Source organism: Heterocephalus glaber, unplaced genomic scaffold (assembly GCF_053883595.1).
Source record: "Heterocephalus glaber isolate CG9 unplaced genomic scaffold, H.glaber_assembly_v1.0 deba00000768, whole genome shotgun sequence".
In the NCBI taxonomy this organism is placed as follows: domain Eukaryota; kingdom Metazoa; phylum Chordata; class Mammalia; order Rodentia; family Bathyergidae; genus Heterocephalus; species Heterocephalus glaber.
The window spans coordinates 10,156,114-10,184,069 of NW_028258162.1; the positions used below are offsets into that span (position 1 = coordinate 10,156,114).

At 45.8% G+C, this 27,956-nt stretch overlaps 1 protein-coding gene across 26 annotated transcripts in view; it reads left to right on the forward strand.

The window, feature by feature from the left end:
• Positions 1-27,956, forward strand: part of Kiaa1217 (KIAA1217 ortholog) — a 744,735-nt gene that overhangs the window by 609,575 nt on the left and 107,204 nt on the right. The window lies entirely within an intron of this gene.

Consider the following 27,956-nt stretch of genomic DNA (forward strand, 5'->3'; position numbering starts at 1 on the left):
GATTTGCTGAGAATCAGGTAAAATCCAAGCTGTTTGGAGGCTGGGCACATTCAGAACTGGGTAGAATTAGCAACGTGAGCCAAGAGTTGTTCCTTGCCTAGGTTCCTGGGATAGGAAGTGCTAGAGGACAGACTGTAGAACGAGGCTCACCTAACTCCAGTATCCTGTCAGTCGCAGGATCCAGGATGGTTGTGGCTGGGTTTTCACAGGCCTCACCCCACTTGTCTGGCAGTCTGCCGGAGGACACAAATGGCTCCAGGCAGGAGGACAGTGTGACCATTGTGCCTCCTATGTGGGTATAAGCCCTAAGCACAGGGCTGTTCTCCCCGCCGCAGAGGAGACGACAGGGCCTTGGCATGTGCTGGCCCCACTTTGCCTTTCGAGCAGCCTCTCCAAGAGCTGGAAGGACCTCCTTCTCACCTGTGCGCCTATCCTTGCTCTTTTGTATTGGAAATTCACCTGCTATCTTGCTCGGCTTGATTCCTTTCTTTCATTTTTTGGACCGTTAAGAAAATGTACAAGTCTTAGCCCTCTTTCTCAATTCTTCTGGCATTTCATACCCTTCACCTGACTTTCAGAGGTTCCCATTTGGTCCTTGTGTTTGCAGATAGATGGGGTCGGGTGGAGGAGAGACTCGAGAAAGTCTTCAGAGTCTGGCTTATGGAGGAGACAGCTGAATTCTGCCGGGCAGCACCTAGCCAGTGCATCGCAGGAAGCCTGGATGGAAGGACCAGTGTGAGATGCTACCTCTATCCTGTTTTCTCAGTTGGAGGGGATGGCCAGGGCAGACTGGGTTTAGAATTGTCCCGGCTTTCCAAAAAAATACTGTTTCTATCTCTGATGTTAGTACTTTTTCCTTGTGTCTGGTCAGTTTTCATTGGTAATGGTACAGATTTGTGGAGTAGAGTGTGACAATTCAATACATGCATAGTGATCAAGTCCTAGTAATTACCATTCCTGTCTTCTTACATCTTTGTAAGTTGTGACGCACACATAATAACGGTACCCATTTCTGTGGTAGAGTGTGATGTGCCAACCTTGTATACAACATGTACCAGTCAAATCAGCCTAACTAATGCCTCCGTTTCCTTATCACTACTTTGTGTTAGGAGGCTTTGCTCGGCTCCTTTCTAGTTGTCCATAAATGTACATAATAGGGTCGGTCAACATGTGGGAGACTTGTACGAATTTGCCTTCTCCCTTGAGCAGGGTCGAGCTAGTCTCTATCATTCCAGTTGCAGGGAATGTGCTGCCAAAGCAAGTGCTCGATACTAATTTTTAGCATTAAATCTGACATCCTTGCCCTTAGCTTAATAATCCAGAGTTCTTATTTCATAAATGAGGGAGGAGGGCCACAGAACATCTGCTCATCGGGTCGGCGTGTGTTTGAGCTTGCACGGTTAATTGAATTGGAGGAGCAACAAAGCTGGGCCTCTGGTTTCCGTAACCCCACAGGGACTCCTTGAAGGCACAGGGACACTGTGTTGGGGTGGGGTGGGGGGAATACATCCTGGGGCGCATGGGCCAGGGCTGCCGGAAAGTGACTGACACCTGCCTGCTACTGTGCATCTGGACTCCTGGCTCTTTCTTGGCCCCACTGCTCCTACGGGCCTGGGGAGGACTTTCTGCTTCCTGCTTTGCAGGAAATGCATGCAGGTTGGGGCTTCCGAAATAGCCTCTGCTTTGCAAAATAGAGTGGCGATAAGGACTGCCTCTTCCTTCACCTTCTCCAAACCCAGGGGCCTTGAGGCTGTTGGACAATGGGGCTTTTGTGTGAAACCAGGAATTTCCCTGGCAGCCAGGCAGGTAGCAGGGCACGTAGAGACTTGCAGGGTTCAGGAACCAAGCCTGGGGCAGGAGCTGCAGGAACTGGTGGCAGCCTTGGGGTAGAGACTGCTGAGGGTGACTGCGTTTCTCCCAAACTCTCAGTCCTTCCAAGCCCACTGGGGCAAAGTGCCAGTGAGCACACTGTCCTAGCAGCTTGAACAATGTGGCCGGGGTGTTTGTTCTGCCATCTCCATGAGGGGCATTGTGGCTTGGGATTTTCACAATTTCTGGATGGAAACAAAGGAACACAGGGAGAGGAGAGAAATGCAAAGGTTGCCAAAATGAGGGAAGCTGTGGCTTTAGACAGGGAGATTGTGCCAGCTCCGTGGAGCTGCCCTGGAGTGCCCCTCTGTGGCCCATGGGGGAACCTCTTCCCATCACTCTGGGCCCTGCTGGGGAATCCTGTTGATGGGATGAGAAGTAAAGGGGAAAATGTGAGTCATGGGGAGTCTGAACATAATCTCCCTTCCAGCGGCCTCGCTCCGTCTTGTCTCTGGGGAAACCCCCTAAAGCCTGGCTTTATGTAGCACACAGACACTCTGGGTCCTGGGTAGAGCCGCGCTCTGCAGAGAGGCCAACTAGCAGCAAAGTCCCCGGGCACTTTGGTGCCCCGGAAGCTCAGCTGTGACCTCCTGAGGACTTGGAGCATGCACATTGGACACTTAGAGCTATGACCTCTTAGAAACCCATTGTCGGGCCATTTGGAGGTCCTGGCTGTCTTTGGGGATCTTTGCATTGTCATTTATCTTAATCCACAGAATTTTAAGATCTCCTTCAAAGCCATTTTGATCTTTATTTGAAATTTTGATTTGTTCATCTTAGGTTGTTTTAAAAGAAAAGCCTGTATTCTTTCCAAACACTCTCAGGTTGACAGCAAAGTGAAAGGAAGGCCCAGTGCTCCTGTAGGTCCCCTGTCTCAGGGCACCTGCAGCTTCTCTGGGCACCACCATGCTCACAGTGAAGTGCATTGGTAAGAACTGAGGATCCTACATTGACACCTCATTGGCACCCAAGGTCCGTACTCTACATTAGACTTCGCTCTGGGTATTGTACATCCTACAGATTTGGACAAATTATGATGCATATTCACCATTAGAATACCAAGCAGACTTTTCACTGCCCTAACATTCTCTGTGCTCCCCCCATTTATCACTCCCTCCCTGCCTGGCCCCTAGCAGCGTCCAAGCTTTTTACTCTCTCTGTAGCTTTGCCTCTTCCAGAGTGATACACAGTTGCAGTCAGATCATGTGTAAGCTTTGCAGATTGACTTCTTTCACTCAGTCATACACATTTCAGTTTCCTTCATGTCTTTCCCCGGCTTGATAGCTCATTTCTTTTTAGCACTGAATAATATTCCATCATCTAGATGTGTCACAGTTTATCCACGCACCTCCTGCATTGTATCTTGGTTGCTTCCAGATTTTGGCAGTTGGGCATAAAGCTGCTAAAAACATCCGTGAGTAGGTTTTTTGTGTGGACAGAAGTCTTCAGCGTCTTTGAGTAAATTCCAGCGAGCTTGATTGTGGGATCTTATGACAAGACTATGTTTAGTTTTGTTTCATCATGGATTCTTGAATTAATTTTGAGTTTTAAAAATGTTGCACTAAGATATACCTTACCGTAATTAGTGACTTTTGGGGGGACTGCTTACACTGTGCAGTGGAAGCTCTGCCTCCCCACTGTCACCCCAGGAATGTGTGAGCCCACTGCTGCCTAGAGTGAGGAGGGCTGGCTCGGTTCCCAGCCTGTCCTTGCAGCGTGCATTTTGCCACCCAAGTCCTTCCCAGCATGACGGGGAGGCCTGGGGCCGGGACGGTGGGCTTGGGTGGGGCGGGACCCTCAAACCCCCTCACTCCCTGGAGGAGAGGAAACCTCCATTCACGTTGGGCTCCTGTGCCTGGAGGTGAACATGCCCACTTGGGAATGATCCCACTTGGATAATCCCTTGTTTCTGTTTCCCCCGTGTAGGGAGGTTGAGAGCAGCACATTTTACAAAGGCTATAGAAGGATATATTACAAAGATGTGTGTTATGCTTACATTACGCTTATTGTATATATTATATTTAATATACTATGCATATATATATAATGTTTATGTAGCCCATAAATACAAGTTTGCCCCCTGAATCTACCAGTTCCAGATACTCAGATTCATCCCACTGCATATCAAAAATCTTTTTTTTTTGGTACTGGAGATCGAACTCAGGAGCTTGCGCTTGCGAGGCAGGTGGCAGAGCCACTGAGCTAAATCCCCTCAAAATCTCCCCCCAGTACCAAAAATAAAAACAACAAATCTTTGAAAAACAAACTATGTCTATAGGGAACCTGTACACTTTCTTTTCCTTGTCAGAAATCCCTGAACAGTTCAGCACAACAATTTACACTGTATTCAGGGTCATAAGTCATCTAAAAGCCTTTAAAGTACACAGGAAGTTGCACACAGGTTATATGCAAATACTGTGCTACTTTATAGAAGGGAGGAGAAGTTCTGCAGCTTTGGGCATGTGAGGGTCCTGGAACCAGACCCTAGCAGATCTGGGGGTGCAGCTACTGAATCAAAATGTGCACTTCTCCTTCAGGAAGGACATGCTGAATTTTCATTCAGAGCCAAATGACTGCAAAGCAAAGTCCTGCCTGATACTGAGAGCCGGGCAGCCATTCTCAGATATTTAAAAACCAGCAAGGTAGAGAAAGAGATTCACTGGGTGGCCCTGATTTATCACATGACCAGGTTTCTCCACCTCTCCAGGGTCCCTGCCTGTCTCCATCCAGAGTTCAGCTGAAATTCTTTTCAGTGGAATTTATGCTGTCTTTCCTTCCGCTTCTTTTCAGTGAAAATAGAGTATTAGAAGGGCAGCCTAAAATATAAAGGGGAAACCACTTTCCAGTAGAGTTTGGTTTAGAGATAATTTCCATGAAAAACCGTCCCACTGATATTAGGTCTGCAGTCTTAATGATGGAGTAGGCGCCTTTTCCTCGTGGTTCAGGTCTTATAAATGCCTGTCTGGAATGCAGCGTGGGCAGGGGCTGGTGTCTGGCTGCTCTGCTGTTGGCCTTCGGCCTTGGGGGAAAGGGTAGCCGCAAGATGTTCCCACCCCTCCGTGTGCCCGCAGGAATTTGAAAATAAAGCTGGTGAAAACAGGAACAAGAGCGGCAACTTCCTTCTGGGTGCAGCCAGATTCCTTTGTGGACCGTATTCCAAAAGGATAGTTTTTGAGAACAGTCCTCCCTCACCAGCCCGGAAATGTGGCCATGAGCTGCCCCTGAGCACTCAGGCTGAAAAGCACAAACGACTCGATTTGATTTTTATCTTGAATGAGTGCATATCTCCTGCACAGAGCAGGGGGTTTCACCTGGCATTTCCACGTGTGTACATGACATGTGTGTTCATGCCATGTGTGTGCATGGCATGTGTGTTCATGACATATGTGTACATGGCATTGTGTTTGTGGCACGTGTATTCATGACACATGTGCACATGACATGTGCCCGTGGCATGTGTGCTCGTGGCATGTGTGTTCATGGCATGCATGTTCACAGCATGTGTGTTCACGGCATGTGTGCTCATGGCATGTGTGCTTGTGGCATGCATGTTCATGGCATGTGTGCTCATGGCATGCGTTTTCATGGCATGCATGTTTGTGGCATGTGTGCTCATGGTATGTGTGCTTGTGGCATGCGTGTTCATGGCACACTGTGACCATCTGAGCCCCGCCCTCCTACCCTCCCTCACCCTCCTTGTTACTGTCATCCTTTTCTCTAACAGTCTCCCTTCTACTTGCATGGCATCTTTTTCTTTATGGAGAAATGATTTAAAATAATACAGGAGGATTTTAGACTATCTGGGGGACAAGATCCCCAACCAGGTGTGAATTACAGAGAATGTACCTGCTTTTTAACTCCAGGGAGGTAACTTTGATGGTTACCACTCCCTGTGGGGAAAGCTCCTGGCTGCGGAATCTGCGGTCCCTTTTGTCCTTGCAAGATGGGGTTGGAGTTAGGACAAAAGATTGAGGGAATATCTATCTCTGGCAGGGGAAGTCCACAGAGGTACGGACAGGGGCTATAACACCAATGTTAGCCTGAGCGTGAAGTTATGCCTTGAATATCAAAAAAGTAAAATTACTTTTACATAAATGAAAAAGAAGCATTATGTTGTCGAGTAAGTAAAACACGTATGACATTTGTTTTCCTTAGCATTGATATTGATTGAAATGCAATGTTAGAAAAACCAGTTTGCGGAAGAGAGTTCTGTAGCAGATCAGGAGGCCTGGGCATACCTGAGAGTTCCTAGGGGTCCTGGCAAGGACAGCACCCGCCTGTTTTCTGTGGTCTTCAGAGCAGCGCCCTGGCCTGCGCGGGACAGCTGGGCGCCTAGGGTGAGCAGCGCCCGCACCCGCTGCAGCCTTGCCCCCGTCCCTTCCTCTGCTGCCGAGGCTGGAAGCAGACGGGTTCCAGAGCAGCAGATGTGCCTGGTTCTGGCGCCAGCAGGGCACTGTGGGGCTTTTAGGTTTTCATCACCATCGTCCACCAGGGTCCCCGCACGTTTGACAGGGTCAAAAGTGGGCGTGGCCAGCTCTGCAGTTCCCCTGGCAGCTTCCTGACCCAGGCAGCATGGCTTGGGGGGGTCACACCTGCTAGTTGTGGGGTAGTGGCTGCTTTGTGGGTCCAGTTCTGTGGTGGCCCATTGAGAGCATTCAGCGCAGTGACTGGGTGAGCCATGTGATGAGCCATTAGCTGCTGCTGGTTTGGGTCTGTATTAGTAGCTATTGCCCTACTGTCTGGACCTCGTTTAGGAAATTGACAAATACTGGAAGGTGTAACTGATGATCTCTAGGGACTGGGCAGTAAGCTGCAAGCATCATTTCAGACAGCTACAGAAAATGCTCGAGAGCTCCGTGGAGTTTTCTCTGCTACCGAAATTGCAGTTTCATTTAAGGTATCATTTGAACAATGCACTGATCCTATATTCATATAATAAAATTAAAATATCGACACACAGTAAAACATATCAAACAGACCATGGATACAGGTGTGATATCTTTAGGGAAAGGGAAAAAGGAAAGATGGCAGGCAGTCAAACAGATTTCCTTTGTATAAGAGTTTGGGGTTTTTTGTTTTATTTTTGTTACTGGGGATCAAACTTGGGACCTTGCATGGCAGCACTACTGAGCTAAATCCCTGGCCCCTGTACAAGAATTCTTAAGTACTTTAATTTGGCTATGTTGCATTAAAAAAAAAGATCATCACCTGTTAGTTTTCTTGCATTGTAATGGACATTCTAAGAGGTAGTTTTTACAACTGAGACAATCTTTAAATAAAACATGAGTTTGGGGCTGGAAATTAACCATTGACAAGAATATTTCTAGAAATCTTTTCCTACAGTGAAACATACCTTTGCGATAAAAGCAATACACCTCTTGTTTGCCCTTTATAAGGTAGGATCTTCGCACGTGAGATTTACTGAAAAAATGAAGACTTACCCAGGCTTATCCACTTGGCACTCAATTCTCCTATAAAAAGACTTCTTATAAAAGATGGTGTGGACCTCCGATGCGCTTGTTTTTACTTTTAGAAATATAGTTAGATATCTTTAGAAATCTCTTGCTATTAAAATTCCTGGGTTGGAACTAGATTTCCCAAACTTTGAAGAAGTTGTTTGGTTAACATGAACCTGAGCGATTCTGCACCCTCCACCAGTACCTTCTAGGATTGCTTTGTAAACAGGATGAGGCCTCGCCCGCCCTCCCTAGGCCACAGTTATTTTACAGGGTCTGCCCGTGGTCAGATGGGTCACGGATGAGGAAGCCTGGGCAATGAGAAGTGATGCTTTCAGGTTGCCTGTTTCTGTTTCTTTCTTTGCAGTCAGCGTCTTGATAAACTTGCCTTCCTTTTTATAAAGTTGACGTAAAGCTTCTTAATACCAAAGATGAAGGATTCAGATAACTGGAACACAAGCCCAAAGCTATGGGCATAAAATCTATCTTGCAGGAAGTTCATGTGAAGTATTTTCTTCTCTCTGTCCCAGCCACAATGCCCCATTTTAACCCAGACACCTAGCTAATTGCTTCTTCTGCTGTGAAGAATACTTCTGTTCAAAAAGACAATTTTAAGGTTTCAAAGACTATGGAGAGGACAGTGGGACAGTTTTTATCTGTTATCTATACCTTATACCCAAAATAGATTTGACTTGGCTTAATCAAAACCAATAAAAAATGTAAGAACCATTAAAATAAGAATCATAACAGGTAGCAGTTGAGTATAATATATGTGCCAGAAAAATTTAGATTAGGATAATTGCTGTAATTTTAACCAAGACTGAAAAAAGAAGACAAAAGGAGAAATGTAGGGAGTTAAATCAATTTCATTATTTTAGAAAAGGTTTATGCCAGCTCATTAGGAAAAAAAAAGCTTGAAAGTATTATAATCCAAGAATTCCTGTGTGTTAATGCTCTTGACATCATATTATGTTACAGGTATTACATGTAACAGTTGTTTCATGAAAGCTTTTTCATATAGCTGTATCTTTACATAAAATTCAGAGCCCAGTACTCTAACATAGTGTTAAACCGTGTTGTAAGAATCCGTATCTTGGGATCTGGAGGTTTCTGTGGGTCTTACTTGGTACATGGAAAGAGGTAATACAGTATTGATAATTAAAGAGCCCTTCAAGTGATCCGCCCCTAGCTATTGATTGTTCTGTCAGGATAGACATTTTCAGCTGGAAAGGAATATTTGAGGGGTAGTTCATTGTTGAAGGCTTGGATAGCAAAAGAGAGTTGAACAGGAATCTCCCATGATGACAAAATTCCAGATTTTGAATATTTGCTAATGATAGCAGCCACCATTCCACACTGTCTCCCGGAATGAGAGCGGAAGTATCTGGATTCAGTGTTCTTCTCTCAGTTGCTCTGAGATGGTCTCCTCAGAACAAGAGAGGAGAGGATAGGAATGTTACCTGAACTGCTCATAGGGGAAAGATTTAGTTTATTCATCTTTTTTGTTTTCCTTTGTCAGGATGAGTCTGTTGAGAATCGCTTCGCCATGACTTGTTATTTTGGTAAATGCAAGATTAGTTGCACTCATGATTTTTTAATTAAAAGTTTTTTGTCAAGTTAATTTGTTTTCTAAAAGCTGACTTTCACATGTGATCCTTTATATCTATCTAACTCTATAAAACATGCACATTTTTTGTACCAGCTTTGAAAGAATATTCTCTGAAATGCTAGCAGTGAGATTAAGACCGAACCCTGATTCTGCATGTACTCACATAGAACTTCCTGCTGAACACTCTCCTGCCAGCAGTGGCCTCCAGGAGGCTGACTGATAACATCCGGAAACAGACTTGGGCAGTTTCCCTTCTTTCGGGTGGAGGATTAGAACACGGGACAGCGCATGCTGTGCATGCGTGTCCCCAGGGTGAGCCCCTGTCTTCTTGGGAGAAGGCGTTGGTGACAGCTGCCCCCCTCCCCATTCAGGTTTTTCCGGTGGCTCTGTGACGTGGGACAGAGACGAAGCGAGCCCGGGCTGGAGTCAGCTCCCGTCTGGAGCGCTGGGACTGGCTTCCCATCAGGGTAGCTGCTTTTGAGCTCTACAGGAAGTAGGGTGCTCCAGTATTTGTGGCTCTAGGCCGTTCTCTTACACACTGAATGGGGTACCCCTAAAGTCCAGGTATTGAAATCTTAAAGCCCAGAACTTCAGAAATGACTTACTTGGTAATAAGATTGGGGAGAGGGGGTACTGGGGATCGAACTCAGGACCTTGCACTTGCCAGGCAGGCGTGGAGCCACTGAGCTACATCCCGGCCCATTGATAAGATCTTTAAAGGGTTGCTTAAGGTAAAATGAGATCCTAAGGGTAGACCCTAGCCCAATATGACCAATGCCCTTAAAAGAGAAGCAAATTAGGGTTCCGACATCTACAGAGTGAAGACAGAGTGAAGACAACATAGGAAGGAGACAGGGATCTAAAAGGCAAGGCGAGAAGCATTGATCCTGAATTGTGAAAATACACATTTCTGTGGTTTCAGCCCCCTGCCGGTAGCGCTTTGTTACGGCAGCCAGAGGAAGTCGCTTAAGGGCTTCAGCTGGGCATGGCAGCACAGACCTGTAATCTCAGTACTCTGGGAGACCTAGGCAGGAGCATCTTAATTTTTAGCCCAATCTGGGGAACCTGGTGATTTAGTGAGATCCTCTCTCAAAGTTTAAAAAAAAAAAGTTTGAAAAGGGAAGAGGATGTAGTTCAGTGCAGGGGCCCTGGGTTCACTTCCCAGTAACGCCCTGGAAGGAAGGGAGGGAGGGAGAGATGCTGGCCAGTCTTCCTCTTTTCTCCTTGCTTCCCTTCTCAACCACGTGTGACATTTTCATAAACATGTTATATGTTTTTCTTCAAGGCATTAGAATTATGTTTGTCAAGTTTTCCATTTGCCTTCATTTGGTTTTATTCCAGCCTTTTCTAGCCTTGTGTGATGTATCAACTCGGTTTCTTAGCATAACAAGGGAAAATTTTTAAAATCTTGAGGACAGACTCACTTTTCACTCCTACTTTTCTTTTTGCAATCCTAAGCCCCATCCTCAAATTTAATAAATAAATATCATTTGGTGTCTGACAAATTCAACTGCGTCTCATCAAGAATAGCTTCTATTTTCATTGTGCTGAGTTTGAGTTCTCGAAAGTTTGGTAATGTCATTAAGAATGATATTCCAACCAAGATTTCATTTTCAGACTTTCCTAAGGTGTTAATTGGCTTTAAGACATCTCTAGCTAAATTTCTCCCAGTAATATAAAGTAGTGATAAAAATAAATCCTCCTTTCTCCTTCACCCCAAGTTTTATCCACTCTCAATTTTTTTTTTTCCAGTTCATGTGTTTATTAAGAATCTACTTGGATTCTGGCACTGCTACAGGTGCCATGGTGAGTTATTTTAAAATATATGAAATCTGGTTCTTGTCTTTAAGGAATTTTTAGTATAACTAAAGGCACATGTAAGGGCCAACTTAAAATATACATAAATCAAAGACTTCACAGATGAGCTCACGATTACGCCCAGCCACATGGGCTGCTGTAACCTTCTCCCTCAGCATCTCCACCCCTGCTGCTCTCCCTGCCTCTGCTCATGCCCCATCCTGGGATCTGCACAGACTGCTCCCCCATGCTTTTACACCTCTGCTCATTGGAGAATCCTTCACCGAGTAAAGTAACATGTGACCTGCAACTTACACAGCTGTCTCCTCCCCACAAGGCACTTTATGAACCCTGGTCCTCAAACTTCATCCGAGAACTTGTTAAAACCCAGATTTCTGGCCCTGCCTTCTGAGTGTATGATTCGGTCGATTTGGGGTGGGTCTGAGAACTTTCGTCTCTCCCAGAGTCCCTAAGATGAAGGCTGCAGGTCAGGGGACCCATGACTCGGTCGCTAGCTGCCCTGGCAGAGTTTGAGTGTTGTTGCAGTGTGGCACCACGGGAGAGCGTTTTGATCAGTCCCAGTAGAGGATGGGAAGTTGCCATTATATTTTGGGGGAAACAGAGGCCTTTCCATGGAGGAAATAGCCAAGTCTGACTTTGATCGTGACCTTAAACTACAGTATGTAGCTGGGGAAGAGGCTCACTGGTAGAGCACTTGCCTAGCATACGTGAGGCCCTGGTTCAATCTGCAACACAACCAAAAACTAAACAAAACAAATCCTGGCACAGGTGACTGGCAAGGCCCTCACAGGGCAGCAGGACCCACATCCTCCAGTGAGCTGGAACATCACCCTGCTGGCCGAGGTCGGCTACTCCTGCTCTTTGCTGCTTCTATTTTTGATTCCTCCTTGGTCTTTGAACCGCCTTTGTCTGCCACCTGAGCCCCCAGCTTGACACACAGAAATGGGCATAGGACCAGCTCTTACCTGTGACCTTTTTCTTGGGTTTTGGGTAACTGACCTTTTAATATGACTTCGTACTGCTCTGCAGTTCCCAGTACTGCTCTTCATACCACTCGACACACATTCCCGTTTTCCTGATAAGGGATTTCCCACACCAGTGTCCTGGCATTACCCAGCCCCACAATATCCCAGGCCCAAGCCTTGGGCACTTTGTCCCCAGACACTGATACTGTTCATGTTGTGAATGAGACAGGGGACAAAACAGACAGACTGATGCACCTAACAGTTTCCCTGGGGAAGAAAGCTCCCCAAAAATTGTTGATCAAAATCTAACACCACTTCTTGATTTTTTTTAAAAAACCTTGCCAAGAATGTGCAAGGCCCTGGCCTCACTCTCCTGGATTTTATTTCCACTACTGCAAAAAAATTTAAAAAATTTTTTAAAACTCCAGCACACTAGAAATAGGAGAGAACTTCAGAAAAAAAGCATCTGTAAAAAATGTGTAACCAAGATCATATTTAATGGTGAAAGACTGGATGATTTCTCTCTGATTAGGAGCCACCAAGTGTGTCCACCCTCACATCTGTGACTGTGATTCTGGACATCTAGCCAAGCAAGTAGGCAGGAAAAAGGAAGAAGAGGCTTGCAGTTTGGAAAGGAAGAAATAAAACCGCCTCTGTTTTCAGATGATATTATCTACCTAGAAAATCCCAAAGAAGGTACCGAAACGTTCAAACCAAAACAAAACCCTTCTAGAAGTAATAAGTGGGTTCAGCAGGGACACAGAGCACAAGATCAATGCACAGAATCGTCTGTGTTTCTGTCTACTAACAACAAACAGATGGAAGGGGCATAGCACCATTTACAGTTACTCCAAAGAAAATGAAATGCTTAGGTGTAAATATAACAAAACATGCATTAGACATGTGGGCTGAAAATTACAGCATGCTGATGAAAGAAATCAAAGCCCTGGTAACTGAAGAAGCATACTTTATTCATAAATTGGAAGACTTAGCAAAGCAAAGATGTTTGTTCTCCCCAAATGGGTTTATACCTATAGCTTTAAAACCATCCCTACGAAAACGATAGTAAAGTTTTCTTTATTAAAGTAAATAAGCTTATTCTAAAATTTTTATTAAAAAGCAAAGGAATTAGAAGAGCTGAAACTATTTTGAAGAACACTGAAGTGGGAGAATCAGTCTGCCTGGTTTCAGGATGGGCCACAGTAATCAAGGCCATGTGCTACTGGTGGAGGAACAGACACATAGATCCGTGAAACAAGAAGGAACCCAGAAATGGACCCACACAGATAGGCCCATCGGACTTTTTACCAAGGTGCAAAAGCAATTTAATGGAGGTCAGACAGCTTTTTCAACAAATGACGCTGAAGCAATGGGCTAGCCACAGGCAAAGGAAGAAAAACAGTTCTAACCCGAGTCTCCTATCTTATACAGAAATTAACTCACAATGGATCGTGGGCTTAATATAAAATGTAAAATTATAAAGCTTTAGACAAGAAATAGGAGCCTCAGGACATTTCGTGTTACAGTGTGGATCTGCAGTGTCCCCAAAGGCCCATGTGTTGAAAGCTTGGTCCGAGGTCCATGGTGCCTTGGGAGTGGGTGGGATCTAAGAGGAGGGGGAAGCCTAGGTCACTTAGGGTGTGCCATTGAAGAGACTTGTGGAGCTCTGGGCTCCACCACACACTCCGTGTTTCCCTTCTGGACCTGAGATGGGGCTTCCTCCACCACACACTCCCTCCAGGCTAAACTGCCTCTCCTAGACCCAAAAGCAATGGGCCAATTACCCAGACTGAAATCTCAAAACTGAGCCAAAAATCCCCTTCCTCTTTGAAGGTGATTATCTCAGATACTTTGTTACAATAACAGAAAGCTGACTAATGTGCTAGAGCTTTGTGATTTTTTTCTACACGATAGCAAACACATGATCCATAAAAAGAAAAAAAATCAGTAAATTTAATCTCATTTTTTTTAAAGCTGCTGTTGAAAGGATAAAAAGTTAAGGTACAGACTGAGAGAAAATATTTGTAAATCATGTGACAAAGGACCAGTATCTAGAATATATAGAGAACTCTTGAAACTCAATAATAAAAAAGAACAATTATACGCTGGACAAAACACAGGAAGAGACATTTCAATAAGAGGATGTACAGATGGCAAACAAACACATGAAAAGATGCCCAATGTTGTTAGCCTTTAGAGAAATGCAAATTAGAACTATAATGAGTTAGCACTACAGAATAGTTTAATAAAAAATAATGATAGTAGCAAATGCTGTTGAGGATTCAGAAAATCCAGACCAGCTGGAAGGAAGCTCCCCCACCACCATTCCATGCTCCTAGGGCAGAGAAGGTGAGCCAGTCCCAGCACCCAGAAGGAAGCTCCCCTGCCGCCATTCCACACTCCTAGGGTGGAGAAGGTGAGCTGCGCAGGTGCCAGAATCACCCCCCCACCCCCACCCCCCGTGGAAATGAGAAGACACACAAACAAGCCTCAAAAACAGACTTCTGGATCACCTCCAGCAACCCCAAAGGGAAACGAGATGGAACACTCTGATACTCAACCACCTGGACTCTCTGAACTGGAAAATCCAGACCACTGACCCATTGCTGATGAGAATGTAAAGTGACACAGCCAGTCTGGAAATTGATTTTATTATGTCTTTTAAAGCTGAAAATGGACTTACTGTGTGACCCAACAATTGCACTCTTTAGCATTTATCTCAGAAAAATGAAAACTTCTGTTCACCCAGAATCTTGTACATAGTGGTTCAGATCAGCTTTGTATGTAGCAGCCAAAAGATAGAAACTACCCGAATGCCTCCGGCAGGTGAAACTCCATCCCATACCATGAGATACTACTCCCAAGTGAGGGACAAAACATCGACATGCCCAAGTTGGAAGTACCTTGCAGGGATCGTGCTTCATAAAATAAAGCCCATCTCAAAAAGTTGCACACTGGGCCACTCCACTTACACATAATGCTCTTGGAATAAAACTGAAGAGATAGATGGGCTTCTTTCTGTGTCACGATGGCATTGCCGCCAACACAGTGAGCACTCCTAAAACCCGCCAGACTTTCTGCAAGGAACATGGGAAGCGCCAATCCCACAAAACAACACAGTACGAAAAGAGCAAGGATTCTCTGATTGCCTAAGGGAAGTGGCATCATGGCAAGGAGTAAAGCGACTGTGGTGGCCAGACCATGCCGATTTTCTGGAAAAAGACTAAAACTCCTGAGAAGATTGTGCAGAGGTTGAGTGAGTTGAGCCCAGCTACAGATCTAAGAGAACACTGGCTGTTTAGAGAGGTGGCACTTTGAACGCCGAGGGCTAAAAGGAGGATAACCCTAAGTCATGTGTAGGAAACAGGATGCACCTTGAGACCATAGTGTTAGTGAGATGAATCAGATGCAAGCGTAAATATTGCGTGCCTTCTCTTATATGAGAAACCCAAAGTATAAATAAAGGGCAAATAAAAGATAGTAAGAAACAGGAAGATAGAACTTTTGCAAAAGGGAAGGTAGAGGGAGGGGAGGGGAAGGGATTAAAAAAGAATTACCACGTGTTACATATATTGTTACATGTATCAGCTCCCCACGAGAAATGTAATCACTATGTACTTTTAATGTATACTAATAAAAACTGGAAATTAAAATAAATTTTTAAAGGGCCAAGTGATCTAGTAGTAAACCTCATCTTTTGTTTTCTTATGAAGACATAACATCTTTGATGTTATATTCGTTCCGTTTGTTTGCAGTTAGTCTTTTGGGAGGGAATGAACTAAAGTCATTAATAAAATTCCCTTTGTGGGAATATTTGTGCTTTGAAGAAAAAGCAGCAGAAGAGATGGGTACAGATTAGTGGCAGGCAGGGGCCAAGGTGTAGGGAAGAGAGTTTGAATTCAAAAGGGTGGCAGAAAAGGATCTTGTGGTGGTACATTAAGTACATCGAGTACACTGTGTCATTAAGTCGTGACACACAGCTACGCATGTGGTAAAATTGTATGGAGCCACTAACACAGGACAGGCACAGCCCCGAATCATCCCTATGCCGATGGCCGTTCCCTGGTTTTACTATTGTCCTACAGTTACGCAGCTGAGGGAGAGTGGGTGAGGACGGAGTGGGGCCGCCTGCACATTTCTTTGCGGCTATTTCAAAACAAAAGGTTGAAAAATATGTGTTCAACTAAGAATGGTAATAAACATAGAAGAAAGGAAGGGAATATGTGAAGTGCTGGTGAAAAAGTAAAACAGCGAGCGTGTTTTTGGAGACTCAAGGAGGTCGAAAGTGAGAGAAAGTGAAAGCAGCAGACAGAACAGTGGAAGACCAGAGAACAGTGAAAGCGTCTAAAGTCCTCACATTTTGTTGGACGGGGTTGACCTCGGTACATTTGACCAAATGCTTCGATGATGAGAAGGTAGAATGACATTTATGCAAGCCAGGTAATGTTACTAAATATGAGGTCTCACTTGCCGAGCATCTGCCGTGGTCTGGAAGCCCACTGACCTCACGCTGCTTAGTACAACCCCGGTGGAGTGGTTTACGCCCTTTTTATTAATCAGCAGCAGAGGCCGCGCGATGTGTAGGTCAGCTGGGGAAGTGGCAGAGTGGACATGAGGACCCAAAGGCTGTCGGACTCCCAGGCTTACCCAATCCTCACTGTGTACAGAAGTAAAGTGATGCTCTGACAGGAGCGCTTGGGATGTTTGGAAGGTGAAATAACCTCACCTTTTGTGGAATGAAATAGGAATCTTTTTCAAACTATAGGCAAAACAGAAAGATTTCATATTTCTCCTTTTCATTTGACTTCATTGCCCCATCACGCTGTGGGCAACAAACACTAACTGCAAAGCCAAGAGCTTTCATAGCTACTCTTCCCTTTCATCAGATCTAAGCAGTCGCTGTGATATTGTGTGTCCCTGGACATTCACCTAGTTGTGCTACCTGGAAAGAGAAGAGCACCAATGCACAACTAAATAATTTAGTGTTTTCTTAATAGAGCTGTGATCATAAAAATGAAATTTTTGATATCAAAGTACTGGGTAACAAATATTGTGAACGTCAAAGAAAAACCACCAATCTACTGATTTCTCATTTGTAAATCCTTTTTCTCATTCTCTTGATGCTAAAATTGTCTTGGACCCCAAATATTCTAAGGTCCCTTCTTAGGCAGACACATCCACTGCCTGGGTTACTTTCTCATCACTGAGACACAAAACCTAACACCCACAGTTTAAAGGAGCAGAGGTTTATTTTGGCTCAGAGTTTGCAGAGGTTTCAGTCCAAAGTCAGCTGGCTCCGAGGCGGGGCGGCCTGGCAGAGGTGCGTGGCAGGCAGGAACCAGGGAGGCATGAAGGGAGGAGGGACCTGTCTATCTATCCGTCAGTCATCTGTCTGTCTATATTTACACCTTTTCAGACCAAGCCCCATGACCCACCTCTTCCCTCCAGGTTTCACCTCCAGTGTCACAGCCAGCTGCAAACCTGTCAGCGTATTAATCCAGCACCACACACCCAGGATCCAGGCACCTCCCCAGGGCCCCACCTGTGAGCTCAGGAGGCTCTGTGGGGATATCTAGATCCAAGCTGTAACCTCCACAGAGCCTGCAGGCCAGAATACACACAGACACACACTCGCTGGTGTTGACCCTAAGACAGCCTCCAGAGGACTCAGTTGCTCATGTTTGTTAATGGGTTTGAATAAAAGAAACCCGGGAATTCCTGTCTAGTCTGTCAGGCCTTTTCTCTCCCTTTCAGCCTAGAAAGCGCTCCAGCTTATAGGATTGGAAGCAGGAGTACTTTGATCGTACCTGAAACATTGTGCAGCCAAAGCTTCTATTTACTGACTTGCAAAAGATTTTATGCCTCATCTGTTGTGCTTAAGATGACAGAGAATGTAGGAGAAAGAGATGGGGATGCCACCCCCTGAGGTAAGAAATAGAAATAATCAGGTGTACTATGGGGAGTCCCACTTTCCTGAGCAGGTACAGATTTCAGCAGAGCAGGAAGTGTAGCAGTAAACCCAAACAGGGCTTTAAGCAAAATGTGGCCTCCGACTCTCAAAGCAGGCACCATTGCCTGGCCCATTGTGGGCAGAGCCAGATGCATTTGCCCACATCTTTCACCGAGGTGCATCTGCTGGATCAACAAAAGCACCTGTCACAGGGTGAGCTCACAGCCTTCCATAAAAACATCAGGAACATTCTGCTCCCTGCCCTGCTGTCCCAGCTCTGAACAAGGCAGAGACCCCCAGTGTGCCTCCTGTCCTTTCTGCTCTTCAGTCTCCTCACGCATGAAATCCTGAGCCACTTCCCTGGACACTGGAAAGGAATATTGGCGTCTTGAAATGGTTATGAGCCTCGGATGTTCCCCAGCAATATTGTATTGTTAGTGATGATAGAAGGGAGGGAGCTGTTTCTTCATTCTGTGCCTTTGGTAAAGAGAAGATAGCTGTTCTTTTGCCAGCGTAAAACTAAAAGTGCCAGAAAGAATTCACCAGAAAGAAGGCACACATGGTCATAATTCTCTGAATTGCTCGTGCTTGGCTCATTTTGGAGTCTGTGTTTCATGTTTTCCGAAGAAGAGGGTTGCCATACACGGTACTTGCCACTACTGTGGTCATGGTTATTCACAGTGGCCAGACAGCCCTGCTTTCTCCAGGGAAGAGTGAACGTTGGTCCATTAAAAAATGATTTATCCTAGTCTTAAAAGATAATAGAAGTCGTTTCTGCAAATTTTTTTGAGACCCTGAGTTTTACATGAATGGCCATTATGTTTCTCAAGTTTTTGATTGGTCTTCGTTTTCCGTGAACACAATAGTTATCATTTCATTGATACATTACTTTTGAGAAGCCATGTGACATATAGTCAACAGCAGACTCTGAAGGCAGCTCAGCGTGTGTCATATGCAGGGTGTCAGGGATCATGGGACTGCTGGCGTCCAGTTCCTCATCAGTAAGGTGTGGTAAGAGCAGGACCTACCTCACAGTTCTGTTGTAAGGCTTAAAGTGTTATTTTATGTTGATTGCTCAGCATACTTCCTGGACTACATAAATGGGGGTGCGCGTGTTAAGCGTTTCATAGAGCCATCGTAGGAAGATGCAGCTGTACCTAGAACCTGACCACTTTCTACTTCCACTGCTCCTAGTGGCCACCAGCCCTTGCTAGGACAGTGGCAGCAGGCTGCTGACCCGTTCCTCTGCCTTCTTTCCTGCTGCCAACAGCCTCTCTAGAGCAGCCTGCGTGGTTGTCCCCCTCATGGGTCACGCCAGGGCACGCCTCCGTGGGCACACTGCGCAGCCTGTCCTCACCTCGTGTGCAGTGGAGGACTCCCAGCCCCTGCCTGCCCGCCAGCCTGCCCACATCGCTCTGTCACTCCCCTCCTGGGTCTGCGAGACCCTTTAACGGTCCAGCTAATTGCCAGCAATGTGTGTCCAGGCTTCTTTTGTACTCTCAGTGCCTTTTTCTTAAAATACTCTTTCAGACATCTGTCAGAAGGTGGTTTTCCTTCATTCTGTCTATTCAAACATCATTTTATCTGAAGGAGGATTCTCCGACCACCCTTTATGCAGAACCCGTTCCTTCCATGTATAAGTTTTCTCCTAATCTGTCTGATTTCCCCTGAGAGAACTGCTGCCTGACAAACACTTGTTTGTTCATTGACACAGCCTGTCTCTCCCAACCAGCACTAAAGGTTCCTGTGCGCGGCTGTCTTGTTTTGTTTGCTGCATTTTGCAAGCTTCTAGTGTGGTGCCTGCACATAGTAGATGCTCAATAAATATGTGCTGAATAAATTAACTGACAGCATGAATGGCTTAGTAGTTATCTGGGCTTTGTGCACACTATTCTGGTTAACACCAGGAAGTGAAGGTTGCATGAGGGTGAATATCTTCCCTGCCCCTTCACCTGTAAAAATTAGGCCAGATCCCAAAGAGGGTTCTCCTATTCCCAGACCCAAGCAGCTGCCACCTCTTTACTTCCATACTCATGTCATGTGTGACTTATTTAATTAGTGAGGGTCAGTATTTAGCTCACTTAATGTTCTCTCGATAAAAGCAACAACATGGGTAAATGTCAAGATAATTGCACTAAATGAAAGAAGCCAGGTTGTATTGTATGATTTCACTTCTATAAAATTCTAGAAAATGCAGTCAGATTGATGGTGACAGAAGGCAGATTAGGAGTTGCTCAGGGGATGAGGGGATATTACCAAGGGCCCAAGGGAACATTTGAAATGATGCAGATATTCTTCATCTTCATTTGCTGATGGCTTCATGGGAATATGCATGTATTAAAAGTCAAACTGCACCCTTTCAATATACGCAATCTATTATATATTATTTTGCTCAATAGAGCTGTTTTTAAGAAACAGCAGTTTGTCCAAGGCCACGTTGTGTAGTTTGGCGGAGCTGTGGTAGAGCCGGGCTGTATGTGGGGTGCTCTCCGTCTCCATCCCTTTGGGGCTCCGGACCCAGCGTGCATGGCATTGGCCCTGCTGTCCTCTACCCTGTGCACCCGGCTCTGACTGCACAGTTGGGAGATGTCCCTCTCACTTCTGTGAGGCCCCGTCCCTTAAGCTGAGCGACAGTCAGGTAGCCACAATTAATTGGGCAGCATTTGCAGAGTTGTGGGTGTGTGCGCCACCCTGCACCGCGCAGGGCAGGGTCACCACCTGTAGCACAGCGTGATGAAACGGACGTCGTGAAGAGACCAGAGCAAACTGTGTGTGTTGGGTGAAGGCTGGAATTCTGATATTTAAGTCGCCCACACTGTAATTAATACATTTGTTTCTGATAGAGCAGTTGCTTTTCAGTTGGTGAATATTTTACCATTCAGTGGGGCACTTTTTTTACTTATGGCCATGTACTATACTGAGTACACATTTTACTCATTAATAACACAGAACTCAGAAGTAATTCCGCCTGGACCAAGGAGTTAGTGACCTGGCACTGTGCCTGCCTTGTAGGCACAAGGTCCTGAGTTCAATCCCCGGTACCAAAAAAAAAAAAAAGAAATTATTCAGTCTAACTCCCAAGCCAACAGAAGAGAACAAATGTACAAATACTTTTCAGTGGAAAGAAAAACATGTTTTTGAGATATTTGAGGTTATTTGGGTTCTTTAAAAAATTAGAGGGGGGCCGGGGATTTAGCTCAGTGGTTTCGCTGCCTGCTACGCAAGCTCAAGGACCCTAGTTTAATCCCCAGTACAAAAAAAAAAAAAAAAAAAAAAAATTAAAGGGGCCAGGGATTTAGCTCAGTGGAACCACACCTGCCTTGCAAGTGCAAGGTCCTGAGTTTGATCTCTGGTACCAAAAAAAATAAATAAATACAAAATAGTAATGGTTCTTAATACTGTAACTTTGAATGTTTTGGTTTATTCCCTTTATTGCACTTGTATTTAAGACCTTTAACCAATTAATTTATAATTGTGCATTTTGATGCTGAGTCCTACTTATATGTATGGTGAATTTTTCATAATATTAATTACTTTCTGATTTAACCTGGTATGAGAAATTATACATGCATATATGTATGCATATGGACATGTGAATACATTTATATTCAAACACACACACATACAGTTGTTCCTCTATATCTGTGGGTTCCACGTGTATCAATTCAACCATCTGTAAGTCAAAATATTTGAAAAAACTTGCACCTGTACTGAACATTTACAGATTTTTTTTTTGTCGTTTTCCCTGAACAACATAGGGCAACGACTATTTTCAGAGCATTTTATTAGGTTTTATAAATAATCTAGAGATGATTTAACATATATTGGAGGATGTGTAGGTTATTAGCCAACACTATGCCATTTTATATAAAGGACTTGACCACCTGTGGATTTTGGTTTTCACAAAGGGTCCTGGGACCAATCTTCCACGGATTCTGAGGGGTGACTCTCTGCATATACATCTTCTTAGATTGGGGCATTCTTTTCCATGATATTTGCAAGCCTCTCTCAGTAATCTGAGGCAAGCCTGTTCTTATGGAGAGAAAGGAAACAATGGAAATTTAAAACTACACTGTGATTCTTTTGTTCATTTGTGCCATGGGTCACTTCTAAATGCACGCTGGCATGTTTCCTCTAGTCTAGCTGTGAACATTGAAAATTTTTGTTTTTCTTCGGAACTTGGAGACCAGATACTATCAGGAGGGAATTGTTAATAGAAATGGATGCTTTTGATTTGGGCCTTACATGGCGCAGAGATCACAGAGACAGCATCCAACTTGTACACAAGACACGGCTATAAAACAAGAGCAGGCACTGCCAAGGGTAGGTTGGTAATGTGTGCAAAAGAAAAGCTCCAGCCGCGTGGCCAGGCATATCACTGTGACCGAAAGTTGTTTGTGTCTGCAGAATTCTAAAAGATCCTATGCAGTTGTTATATTTGTTAAATTTTTCCATTGTGATTGTAACAATCCCACAAAAATGTTGGGCCAAAAAAGCAAAAAGAAATCTGAATCTTGTAAACATATTGCTACTCTTGCTGATGACATTTGAGTCTCCTCTGCCTTGCTTCGTCGTCAGGAATCACTTGGGACTATTTTGAGACTGGATTAACTGATATTGTCCCATAATATTGTCCCCCACCTATTTTACCAAATCCCCTCCGGTATTATGCCATGGCGACAGCCTGACTGGAAGAGCTCAGCCATGGCACTGACTCCTGTTCTTCCTGTCGAGTCTCAGACCCTCGGTCCGGTCTCCCCACCAGTGCAGCTTTGTTCTCGGGCACATGCCGTGCATGTGTTATAATCAGCAGCCTCCTGTTGCCTGACTGCTGGCGCTTCACAGGCCAGAGCACCTCCCGGCCCTGAGATGCATCTTTCTTCCGGCTCTGGAAACCTCTTCCTCCCAGTTCTCTTTCTACCTCACCAGCTGCTCCTCTTCAGTCTCCTCTGTTGGTTCCTCCTCATTTTCTCCCTCAAGCACTGGCCTCCGGCCCAGTCTCACCACCTCTCTGTGCTAACCCTATAGCTGATCCGGCCCAGTCCGGGTCCCGTGCTGTCAAGTGCCAGCTATACAATGATGACTGCACACGCCTGATGTCTCCCCTGCAGTCCAGATTAATATTTCAGGCCGTCTTCTTGACGCCTCTTGTCCCGGAGAACATCAGCTCCTCCCAGTCTTCCCCCTGCCAACAAGAGGCAACCTCAACTTGCAAGTTGCTCACATAGAAGCCTTGCCATTATCCCTGACTCCTCTTTTGGTCTCGCTGCATATTCCATATGTCAGGAAATCCTTCTCACTTTGTTTTTCAAGTTATAGTTGGTCCTACATATTTACCGCTTCTGTATCCGTGGACTCAACCAACTATGGATCAGAAATATTTGGGAAAACAACAATTACGTCTGCACTTAACACACAGTCTTTTTTTTTCGTCATTCTTCCCTAAACAATATAGGATAACTGTTCATGTAGTGTTTATTTGCACTGATTACTGTAACAAATATAGAGATGATTGAAATTTACAGGAGGATGTGCATGGGTTGTAGACAAATACATCTTTATATAAGAAACCTGAACCTCCATGGATTTGGGTATCTGTGGGAGTCCTGGAACCATCCTCCCAGTGGATACAGAAAGACCACTGTATTTCCAGAAAGCTGACCGCTTTTCACAATCTTTAACCTTCCACCCAGGTGTGACCCTCTCTAATCTCTCACCTACATTTTGTCTTAGCTTCCTGTTGTTCTCACTTCTCATCATGGCCTTCCTGGTAGTGCTTGCCAGATAAGCCCTAGTGATAAATCTCATCTTCTCCAATCCTTTTGGGCTTTCTGCTCCATGGAGTACAGAGGTCTGCATAGGCTGACCGCTTGGCCCCTGCCCAGCTTCATCTCACTCCCTTGCCACCTTGCTTGTTTTCCTGCTGACACAGCCACTCTCTGCTGTTCCCGGAACTGATCAAGCACACTCTGTTTCAAGAAAACTTGCTGTTCCTGCCCTAGAGATATTTGCAAAGCTTGCTCCCACACTTCTTTCAAACGTCCTCCTATCTGCGGGACATCCAGCTACTGAATAAGATCTCGGTCCTCCCACTCCCACCCTGCTGCCCTCCACTCCCCATGCCCTGTTTTCTTTTTCTGCCTATTATTTGGCATGCCCCACACTTCTGTGTTTGGGAGTGCATTATCTGTTGTTCACTGGTGGAAGCTGAGGTCCCTGAGCTGACTGCTGTATCCCTAGCCTGTAGAAGACTATGTGCTACATGTACGACTCAGTAAATATTCCTACGGTGAATGGAACCCATCTGTGATTACGCGGGTTCCATTTAAATGCTACTCCGTAAATCTGAAACCACAGTTCTGTATTCTTAAAGAATTTATTTAATAATCAAAATAATAGCTCTGTCTGCCTTGCTGTAGTTACTTGCATTTACACACTGTTCTGGTTGGATTATTTTGTCCTGGGGAAAGAGGCATAGACTATTATTCTTCCTTTTGTTATGCAAGTTATATAAGTGTAATGTTTATATGTGAACTCTGTGGCTGTCACAGAAGAAGACAAAGCTGAGACAATGCTTGCAGACCTCTAAGCGACAGCAATTTCAGTTGTTTTGCCTCTGCTTTCCTGCAGCCCAGGGTGGGCATACAACCCATTCAATGCATGCTATTTTGTGGGCAGACATTACAATTCAAGTTGACTTTGCTTGATAGATTCCTTAGCTAATAAAGCAGCTAGAGATGCCTATAGGGTTTATGGCTTCTTTCTTATTGCTTTCAGTAGGAATGCCCAAAATGGTCATTTTGACCTTGGGGCATTTAGAAGGGACCCCTGTCTATGAATGCAGTGAGGAAGAGACAAGGGCCAGGGATTTAGCTCAGTGGTTCTGCAGCCTGCCTCGAAAGTGAGGAAGAGAAAGAGAATGAGTGGTTTATAGTGAGTCTGAAAGTGGAGCTTGTTTTGTACAGGCAGTGGTAGGAGGGACGGGGGACGTGGATCCAAGCAGGAACGCTTTGTCATCGTGGTCCCCCCAGCCCCCAGTCCCAGAGCTGCCTTTACTGGGATCTGGTGGCTGACATCAGAAACGTCTCTCCAAAGGCACAGCTGGAGCTTCAAAGGGGCATGGCGAGGCCCAGGTAGCTGTGTGTGGTGTCTCTTCAATGCCTCTTCAGACAGCGCCTCAGGGCAATAAGATGTAAAGATGCAATAAAAAGCCCCTTGGAGGGCCAGGGATTTAGCTCAGTGGTTTTGCTGCCTGCTGCGCAAGCGTAAGGATCGGAGTTCGATCCCCGCTTCCAAAAAAAAAAAAAAAAAGCCCCTCCGAGCCTTTTGGAAAGTCCAGCCTGCCAGGCCCACAGGTGGAGGGTCTCACCTTGGGAGCAAGTGGCTCCGAGCTGGCCTCTGCTTAAAGTCCCCGCGTGCTGGAGGCTGCGCCTCTTCCTCATCTTCCTGCCGGCCGCCGCCAGCAGTGGCGCCCTCCTTTCTCTCTCGCTGTCCAGGCGAGACGGGTGCGCACAGGCGCACGGCACAGAGCTAGACTGGCCCCCGAGGTCCCTTTGCCTCTTCCCTACCAGGACAGTGGCCATCAGATGACCAGACCCGGACACCTGAGCGCAGGTCAGTCTCAAGAGCCTTGTCCTTGGCACACACACTCACATTCACGGCTGAGATCCGAGCGCCCACCCCAGGCTCTTCCCACTGCCACCTCTCTTGGTTCTCCTAACCAGGATCTCTCTTGGAACCTCATTATTCCTCCGGCCAGGACCAAAGGACATTCCAGTTCTCCCTTAGGGCCAGGGTGTGCAGAAGGGCAGGGACAAAAGATTCCAGGAGGCCGCCAGCAGCTCCCCGGCCTGCAGCCAGGGCCCCACACCCCAGGAGGAGTCATGCTGGGAGCAGCAGGCCGGACCCCGGGTGGGGCAGCAGGCGGGGAGCCAGGGGACAAGTTTTGGAAGGGAACAGTCTCATCCTGTCCCGGCGCCCTGTCACTGCCCACTCCGAGCTGGTGCCTGGCCAAGTTTGCCTGGAAGTGCCACGGGACAGCAGCTGCGGCCTGTTGCAGGGCAGGGGGCAGCATCCCAGCCCCAGGAAAGCCTGCTGACAGCCCAGAGGAATCAGATGTTGAGTACATACAGTATAATGAACATGTAATGGTAATGGGGAAAGCTTGGAGCTTAAGCAATAGGAAGGGAGGGTGGTCCAGCAACATACACATGTGGGTGCCCCCAAAGCAGCTGAACGGAATTCCTCCTGTGCTATTAGCACAAACCAAAAACAAAGTGAGCACATCCCTGCAGAAGCAGAGGGCACTCAAGTGCCCCCCTCCATTCAGATGACCTAAAAAATAAAACCACAATCACCTATTGATAGCATGGACAGCACTATGATGCCACAAGGTGAAAAAGTTCTATTTCTAGCTTTGACGCTGACATTTACGAAACACCCCTCATCTTCATGTATCACACACAAATGTCCCTAGGCAAGAAGACAGACTTGTATGCCTTTTGTCTAAATTTTTTAAAGGTCTAGATCAGCCTAACAAGCCACGAGGCAAAATAAGTTTCATCCTCGTGCTTTGACGCCTTCATCCTGACCAGACCTGACCGTAAAGCCAGATTTGATTTTAGATTCCCTGACCCATCATTGCATAGAGTTTTGTCTGTCAGATTATGAGATTCAGAAGGGTTCTCCTTCCTCCCAACCTGCAGCAGAGAAGGCTCCTCCCTTTAGCTCTACCTCCAGCTCCCCTCCACGACCGCCTGACGGCCTGTCCGCTGCTTCATGAGCAGCTCCCTCCATCTGTGCTCCGACAGCTGTGTGCTGGTCACCATCAGTCCTAGGGGTGCATATACTGCTGTTGGGTTGGGGATGCAGAGACCCCCTTCTCCAGACTCCTCCTCCATCACAGAATGTGACTTTATCCCATCAGGATTTATGCTCATAAACCCTGCACTTCTAATCAAATCAAATTGCAGAGATGTAGAGGAACTCATTGTCCCTGGGAGAGCTGACAGCCGATGGAGTATGTGTTTCCAGGTCACCTGAGAGATACAGCAAGGATATGTGTTCATTAAGAGCAAAGCCAGTGAAATATGGAAATCCTCAAACTGCCCACGGCCTCTTTCTCACCACTATCTAGAAAAGAAGAAATATCAGAGCCTGGCCCCCGAGATCCTTAAAAGGACGCTGAGAAGAAGATACCCAGAGAGTAGCAGCTGTTGAACACATGCCTTGTCCTCCCTAGATGCTAGTATTTCAACTTTTTTGCCTGGTCCATTAGATCTGGGAAATAAAAAAGCAATGAGTAAGATGTGTATGCTCTTGCGTATTTCCCAGTGGCTGCTTGTGACCAGTGTCACCCTTGGATCAAGTACCCACTTTTTAGGGCCCTGTGATATGAATGGGTGTACCCCAAGGTCTAAAGGTGGCAAAGACCAGCCATTTGTAGATTGCTGGTGATGGTTTCCCCAAAATACTTCCTGGAGTGCTAGGGAGGGAATGGTTTCCCTGGAAGTCATAGACGGATGGGGATCAGAATCACTGGCCAGAGAACCCATGCGATGGCTGGCATTGAGATGCAGTCCAGAAGAAAGGACAGAGGTGTGAAGCCTAGGAATGAGAATGAGGAAAAAAAGAAGCAGGAAAAGGTGGCACCAAAGAGCAAGACTCTGACGTCCAGGGAGCCTGCATTTGTGACTTTAAAATAATGCTTGAACCAGGCATGGTGGTGTGTACCTGTTGTCCAGCTACTCAGGAGGCTGAGGGAGGAAGATGACTTGAGCTCAGAAATTGTAAGCCAGGCTTGTTTGTTTATTTATTTTTTAAATTTTATTTTATTTTTGGTACCAGGGATCGAACTCGGGTCCTTGTACTTTTGAGGCACGTGGTGGAACCACTGAGCTAAATCCCTGGCCCTAGCCAGGCTTGTTGAGGGATTTGAAGAGACTGGAGAGCCCAATGGGTGAAACCAGAGGATTTATTTTGGACTCCCGTCCAAAGGCTGAGCCTGGAACAAAGGAAGGGCTCTAGTTCTGTACATTTTGGGGAGGGGGGGGGGTTGGCCTGCCTAACTGCTCAAAACTTGTGGGTGGGCAAGCTTACAGGAGCTGGACAAAGGCAGCTAATCAAAAGTGACATTTTGCAACTTAGCACATTTTGGGGGCCTTCACTGAGAGAAAAGAAACAGGCTCTTACAAAAACTAGGATGTTATGGGAACAGAAGGTTATAAAACCTTACAGGGACAGAGTTACTAATTTCATGTGTAATAGAACAAAAAACAGCCACAGGGAGG